The sequence below is a fragment of the Carlito syrichta genome, unplaced genomic scaffold, assembly GCF_000164805.1.
Source record: "Carlito syrichta isolate Samal-C Ts95f unplaced genomic scaffold, Tarsius_syrichta-2.0.1 Scaffold308204, whole genome shotgun sequence".
NCBI classification, from domain to species: Eukaryota; Metazoa; Chordata; class Mammalia; order Primates; family Tarsiidae; genus Carlito; species Carlito syrichta.
This window is the reverse complement of record NW_007252300.1, coordinates 230,128-238,703: the sequence shown is the minus strand read 5'-3', so window position 1 is coordinate 238,703 and position 8,576 is coordinate 230,128.

Genomic DNA, 8,576 nt, shown 5'->3' with positions numbered 1-8,576 from the left:
CCCAGCCTGAATATCTTATTTTCTAATGGAGAAATTATCCTTAATGTTCATGTGTTCTTTGTCAATTTTTTTCGTTATTGAAAGAATCACAAAGATAAATTAAAAAATAAATGCACAGGCATTTGAAAACTAAATGAAATTATGAGAAATAATTGTGTCCGTTAAATGTGATATTCAATCTTATGGTGACCCTGAGGTAGCACTTTGGAGAATACATCTTGCGTGTGCCAGATAACAGGGAACAGGCATGTGCTAATGATCTTCAACAGGACTTTTTGTCCTGATTAGTCTTTGACTCCTTTAACATATGCATTCATGAGAAATTCTTTTTAAAAAAATCACGCTAGTCAGATACTACTAATTAATACTACTATTACAACTAACAATAAAAAATGTAAGATTATTCTTGATTGTGATTTGCTCTGTAAACATCCATCTCTCTAAGTCTACATACTGGAACCTCCCCGTCTCTGCCTAATCAGAATCTCCACTTTCCATGGGTTTATCCAAAAACAAAATAGTAATAAAGAACATAATAAAGGACAGAAACGTTAACAACAATAACAATAAAAATAGCTCTTTTCAATGAGCCAGGTGAATCCCCGAGACAAAAGTGCTGTTATTATGCCTAATGTGAAATGAAGAAAATAAGTCTTCAGAAAGGGTAAATGATTTTTCAGTGTCTCAAAAATGAAACATGACAGAGCTATCATTGGTACCCGTGTTGACCACATTTTAAAGAAAATGCTATTAAGCAAGTGGCCAAATGCCCCTACTGCTCACATCAGATTCTTCCCCAAGTTCTAGCAAGAGGATTGTTCCTGTCCTTAACTCCAACAGGTCAACGTTTCACATTTAGCAGACCACTAAAGCATTTTTCTTCCTCCTTTGTTCCCAAAGCCTCAATTTTATTCAATTGTCCTTACTTTTGTATGAGGAGAGACCCAAAACAAACAAACAGAAAAACAGAATTATTCTTTGGAAGGTGGATCCTTTGTAGCATAGGCTTCTCCCACCAGGCAAGCCTAGGAACCCACTGGCATCAATGTGCCAGCTAGTGTTGTTGTGAGGGACGGTTTGCAGGAGAAACACCCCACGTTGAGGTAAGCAGGTGACGGGTTCTCCCACCGTGACAATACACCTGCCCACACTGCACTGTGTTCAGCAGTTTTTGACCAAAACCTACATGACCCCTGACCCTCCTTATTGACCTGATCTCACCCCAACAACTTTGTTTTTGTTTCCCTAGATAAAAAAAGTCCTCAAAGGGAAATGTTTTGCCATTTTGGAAGAGGTGAGGCATCAAAATTTACAAGTTCAAAAACTGTTTTGAGCAGTGGAAAAAACGTCTCGATAGGTGTGTTGCATCAAACAGAGAGTACTCTGAAGGTGACTGAAGGTTAAACATGTAAGAATAAATACACAATTTTTAAATAAATAGACACCAGTTTGGGAGGAGTCCTCCACAAATTCAAAGGGGTAATTTGGATAAGTTGAGGTCAGTGAAAGCATGGCACTCTCCAGACAAGTGATTAGATTAGGTCCCCTGAACTAAGTTTGGGCAGTGGTGTAGAAGAAACTGTGTTCATCACTGTTGTTTTTTAGTGTTGCCTATTTAAGGGAATGCTGTTTCTTTTTCTTTCCTGAGGAACGCATCAAAGGAAATATCCCTCCAGCTGTCATTTTTAGGTCACAACAGGAATCAGCAATAGGATAAATCCAGCACAGGAAATTACAGAACACAGAGCAAAAAAGAACTTAAACCTGATGAGAATCTTGGCCCTCTGATCACCCAACCTGCAGCCCATCCTACTGCTTTGTATCCCCATTGATTTTTAATAAACCGCTTTGTTTGGGGGATTTTTGCCATTTGCACCCAAAAGAATTCTGATGATTAATAGGGAACATAAAAAGTTAGCTTAATGTAAAGATCTTTGCTACTTTCGGATGTGTCTTAACTACCCCCTCTGTTAATTTGCACTGAACTTTCTCTCCATGCCTGTTTCTTGTGTTCATTTCCCAATTGAACACACTACCTGAACGCACTCCCAGACTTCTCTCTGTCTGTTATGACTGCTTGGTGTCCTCACTACGCACCTTTATCCAAACTCTGGCTCCTCTGGGAATCCTTTGGCTTCACTGATCCTTAAGCTTGGTATGAGTATCTCCAACCTGGGTACTGCTACTCACATCTTGTTTTGTTTTGTTTGAGTTGGAGTCTCACTCTGTCGCCCAGACTGGAGTGCAGTGGCCGCTCCCGGCCACCGCTGCCTCGACCCGCTGGGCTCCGGCGATCCTTCCGCCTCAGCCTTCCGAGTAGCCGGAATTACAGGCATGTGCTACCACGCCCGGCTGATTTTTTGATTTATTGTAGAGATGAGGTCTCGCTGCCCAGGCGGGTCTCGAACCTGCGGGCTCAGGCAATCCACTCACCTCAGCCTCCCAAAGGCGCGGGATGACAGGCTGAGCCACCGAGCCCAGCTGCTACTCACATCTTAATGGGGCACCTTTCATAAACCTCACCGGCTTTCTAATATTTCAATTATTTGGGAGTTAAATAAAAAATATAATACAAAAGCATATTTTCTAGATGAGAGAGTGGTTAGCTAAGTCAGTTGGTACTCTTTGATCATTTTAGTGATACTAAAGATGTCATTTTATGTTTATAGCCCCAAAGTAGAGATGAGGACAAATGAAAGTGTAAGTGATGCCTACCTACGTATTTTTAATAATTGCATTATGAATTACAAATTCTTGTCATACAAAGCAGGAGCTTCATATCTTAAGTTTTGGCTTTAGAAATGCTAACTACACTGGCTACTCTTTATATGATTGTCAATTCAATTCTTGAAAATTATCTTTTTGCTGCTTGTCCTATTCACGTCTTTTTTCCTTTCTAAATAGTGTGCATTATCTTTTCATAGGATCAATGGACTCCTATAAATGTTTCTTATTATAAATTCTTAATTTATTCTTTCATTGTGGGATATTTCCTTATGGTTTTAGTATAATTAATAATTAAATTTTAAAAGACCCCCTTTTGAGTCTCACATTAAAAATACACTACAGTTAAAAACATAATAAAATAAACATTAAAATGGAATAAAATATTTAAAAGCTCAGCAAACTGGCATCAATAAACCAATGTGAAGAAACTTATTTCACCCACATTACTGAGAGTGACGCCAACCTGTAATCACATTTGGTGGATCCTTATTTCAAAGGAAGTTGCTTCCGTTTAGCTGAATCCTGCTTTTGCAAGCTTTTATTTTCTTGAATATTATTGGTCATTCTGTCATTCTGAGGAATGAATGAAAAACATTTCTGATCTTCAAAATATTTGAATGAAGAGCTGACTCCTCGAACAAAATCACATTAGTAAATATTCTTAACAATCTTTTAATAGCAAAACTGGATGACTCTGTGTCTGGCTTTATTTGACTAGATCCAATTTAACTGATGCCTTCAGCATAATTAATCAGATAATGCACATTGGAGAATGCCATCATTTCATGTCTTGAGGAGAGTGCTAAAGAGACAGGTTGTGGCATCTTGGGACTTGCTTTTCATTCACATGACCACCTAGTTTATTTACTTGTTTATTTTTTAAAGATAAACATGCTAGAATAGATGCTCTGTAAATTCACACCCATCAAGATTGAGTAAATAAATGAGATGATGTTTTATGCTTCTTTAAGCTTACCAAAAGGAAAAAAAATCAGAAATGTATGAAATGTCGAGAAAGAAAATAAAGTTCTCTAGAGAAAAAAATAGCATATTTAAGTTGTCTCTAAAAATTATAGTACAATATTTTTGCAGTGGAAAAGTAAAATTAAAGACATGCTTCAAAATTGTAAAGATGTGTGTTTAGAATTCTGTCCAATATTTGTATAATTTGAAATAAAATAAAAATATAATTTTAAAAGTTCAACAAGTGAATTCAAACATCCCAGACTAAATCACTTATTTTTACCCTGATAAAATCCTGACTCATCCTCTGTTCCTTAGCTACACCAGAGGCTATACCACCAGTCTATGTGTATGTCACAAATTGCAATTCTGTTTTTTGTACATCCACAAATAAAACCTTTTGCTTACAGATTTGTCCCTCTGTGCTTTTATTTCAAGTTGACACAGACCTCATGTTTTTAATCTCTCAAATTTATTTTTTTACCCAATCTTGAGTGTCAGGTAATCAGTATTTTTCTCTGAACTATTTGACAGTCTGGAAACACAAAAAACTAGAATTATCTACCCATTTAATTACTCAACAAACTCAGTAATTAATTACTAACTGAATAACCACTTAATACCATAAAACAGGGCAATTTAAGTCATAACATATCACTTATTATTGATAATAATATTAATAATTACCTATTAACTTATTGCTGCTATCATCTATTAATACTATTACTATTATTAATATTACCATTATTATTCTGCTTCTGTCATAATATTAAGAATATTAAAGTAAGACTGAATTTAGGAGAGGAGCTGTTGGCAGCTAATAGGATAAATCTGACATACGCACAAGGAAGCCAGAGTTTGCAAAACATATCTCAAAATGCAGTTCAAAAAGAAGGTGGAAGAATGCGTAGAGAGTACAAAGTGGGCAAAAGTTATGAATAGACAGTTCTCAAAAGAAGACCTATGAGCAGCCAACAGATACATAAAAATATGTGCAGCCTCTCTAGTCATCAAAGAAATACAAATTTAAACCACACTGAGATACCACCTAACTCCAGACAGGATGATCATCACTAACTCAAAAACCAAGATACTGGAGAGGCTGTGGGGAAAAGGGAACACTTCTACACTGTTGGTGGGAGTGTAAACTAGTACAACCTCTGTGGAAAACAATGTGACGATTCCTAAAAGATCTAAAAATTGACCTTCCATACGATCCCTCTACTGGGTATATACCCAGAGGAACTCAAATCACTCTATGAAAAAGATACCTGCACCTGCACACGCATGTTTTTTTATTGTTCACACTAGCAAAAACATGGAACCAACTGTGCTGCCCATTGAAAGAGTGCTGGATTAAAACAATGTAGTACGTATACACAATGGAATATTACACAGCCACAAAGAAGGACAAGATTATGAACGTCACAGCAATGTGGATGGACTTGGAGTCTATAAGGCTGAGTGATCTTTCACAGAAACAAAGAACTGGGTATCACCTGTTCTCACTCCTCAGCGAACCTTGAACAATTATTGTGATACTATAAGAAAAGGATTGGCAGTAGTGGAGGGCGGGATTGGCAGTAGTTGGAAACTGCTGAGGGGCGGGTGGGGAGAGCACATCTCATCCACAAGGGCACCTGCATAATGAACATTTGTATACCTAGCCCTGAATTGTGCCCCACATCTTCAAAATTTAAAAAATTTTTTTTAAAAAAGAAAGCTGAGCCTTTTTTCACAAAAGCATGTCCATCAGATTAGGTCTGTGTCATCCCTGAGGAACAAAAAAGTGTCATGAAGACTTTCTGCCAAAGTGACATGCCATGGCATGGCATCCCAGAACTCAAGAACGACTCAAGGCGACTCATTCCTTAAGATTCCAGAAATGGCATGTTTATAGAAGAAGTTCTACCTCCTCTCTTCTCAAAGGTAGGACTCTGAGAGGATTATTGCTTACAGTAATCCCTTGTGTCTTCACCTGTGATTTTTTTAGCATTTGATAATTATTTATATGTCATGTCAAAAAATATGCCTTTTTTTAAGTTGCAGTCTATTTCAGTATAAAATGTAGATTTTTTGTTTTTAGAGAATGACTTCACTTTATCTTTGAAATTTCACCAACCAATTTTAAAGTAAAATGCAGACAGATGAACAGAGTCAGAGTTAGATGTATGGATGGATGGTTTTTAAAATATTCATGAAACAATTTCTTGGTTTTCTCTCATTAATCATTATATTAATATAATATATAATAATAAATAATTTTATTGTACTTTAGGTTAATTTTTTAATGTACATTAACTTCCTTAATTTGCAAAAACATTTTCTGAGTAGTGTGAAAATCAGACAGACTAAGCGAGACATCTACTAATATTAGAATCTGCATTCCATCAACTTTGTGTGAAACTGTGTGAAGGTGTCTGCTTATGATGAGGCTACAAATATGCCTTACAGTTATGCAAACAAAATACTATTATTTAGGATACATATACAAAGGACAAAATCCGTGAAAGCAAGAAAAAAATAGATGAACTTAAAATTTAGAAAAATATTTCATAGAAGAAAGAAAAAGAAAAATGAAGATAAAGTGTATTAAACGTTTCTGGGATATGGTCATTTATTTTGTGTTTTGTTTTTTGTTTTACCAGTATACACATATCCTTAAAAATAAAGTCCATGCATTTCCTACAAGAGAATTTAGATAAATGTTTTTAACTGTTTCGTGGTATTTTAATTATTTTCTAAATTACTAATTAGTTTATTTTTTAAAATTGGTGTTTTGCTTTAGTTTTATTCTTTCTTCTCTTATTTCTTTGTATTTAATTGTTGTCCCCTTTTGTCTTCTTTCTTTAGTTTACGGAAGTAATATATTGCTTCTCTGTTTTCAGAAAAAAATAAAATATTTAATTTTAATATGCCTATATAACTTATCAAAGTAAATAGTAAGTCAATACAAGCATCATTCTCTAACCAATGCAAGGACTGTATGCTTGATACCAAACACAAACCTTTTGACCTTTTTGCCATTGCTGTCATGTATTCTACCCCTGACTTAGCTCTTGTTAACATGAATGAATGCAGGTAGCAACTGTACTTGCCATCTAATCTCCTCTCATCATTTCTACCCAAGAATATAGTTCCAGCTGGGCTCAGTGCCTCAGCCTGTAGTCCAAGCATTTTGGGAAGCCAAGGTGAGGGATTGCCTGAGCCTGCGGGTTCGAGACCGGCACGGGCAACTTGGCAAGATCTGTCTCTATAATAGATAAAAAATTAGCCAGGCATGGTAGCACACACCTGTAGTTCCTGCTCTTTGGAAGGCTGAAGCAGAAGGATCACCTGAGCCCAGCAGGTCAACGCTGGGGTGGCCATGAGTGTGCCACTGCACTCCAACCTGGGTGACAGAGTGAGACTTCAACACACACACACACACACACACACACACACAAACAGAAAAGAAAAAAAAAAAATATATATATATAGTTTCATTAACACCTGTTCCTACTTTATTTTGAACATTACTTATGTTTTCTATTGAGTCTTTCACAATAATATAAATTCTGCTTTTTCTCACTTCCCCATTCAGTTACTATCACATTTCATTCTTTTTCAAGAATAACTTCTCAAAAAATTTCCCTGAATCATTTTCAAATGCTTTCTTGCCATACGCCAATGAATCTCCTTCAATAGACTTTTTCCTTACAACTCCTAAAATTCTGTCTTTCCAAGGTCACTGGTGTCATTCATAGAATACCCAAAAGCAAACCTGTAAGCCTCATCTTAAACCATCAGCAGGATTTGATTGACTGAATTTGGCTTTCTTCTCCTGGGCTTCTTGGTGACTTGGTGACTTCTGTGATCTTCTGCCAACCTCGTCGCCCGTTCCTGCTTTGACTCCTCTTCATATCCATGACTAATGTTGGCCCATCCCAGGTTCCAGTGTCTAGTCCACTTATATGTCCAACGTACTCTCATTTGCTTAAAAGTTTCATCTAGTTCCATTACTTCAAATGTCAACCAGTGGCCTGTATCCCACAACTCAGCAGTATAGCCCATTCCTCTCTTCTGATGCCCATACCTCTAGATCCAACACCCTATTTGGAGTCATCATGAACTCAAACTCACCTTATTCAAAAGTGAACTTCTGATCCACTCCTCCACATGCTCTTCCCAGTCTTCCCAACCTTACCTCATGGCAACAACACACGGATTTCGCCCTTTGTATATGTATCCTAAATAATAGGATAGATCTTTGTCGGGCAAAATCTTAAGAGAGATTTTGACCTCATTTTTTTTTTCTGAGTCCCGGCTTTCCTATATCACGAAATTCTATTGCTTTATTTTCAAAATGCATGTGGAATCTGACTGCTTTTGTTATTCATACTGAAATCAATTTGATTTGAGCTCTTTTGGGTGTTTGCTCAGATGATGACAGTAGCTCCCTTACTGGTCTAATGACGTTCACCTTCATCCTGCTTTATTTTATTAGTTGAAAAAGAGAGAGAGAGACACACACACACAGAGAGAGAGAGAGAGAGAGAGAGAGAGAGAGAGAGAGAGAGAGAGAAAGAGGGCCATATTAAAATATATGCTAAATCAGGTGACTTATCAGCCCCAATCCTCCAACAGCTTTACATATGACTCAGAAAAAATCAAATTTCGTATGCCCTACCAATAAGGTAAGTATATGTTTATCGTCTAAATATAGATACCTTCAAAAGTAAAAGTAGGACTCTTCTGATATTCAAATATTATCTAAGAACTCATATATATCCATAGGTTAATTTATAATAGATTGCCAGCACCTCTTTCATCTCAGATGCTCTAAAAATTTTTGAACACCAATTATTTCTCAATGCAATATTATCTGTTAGAAGCAAAATCTTTGG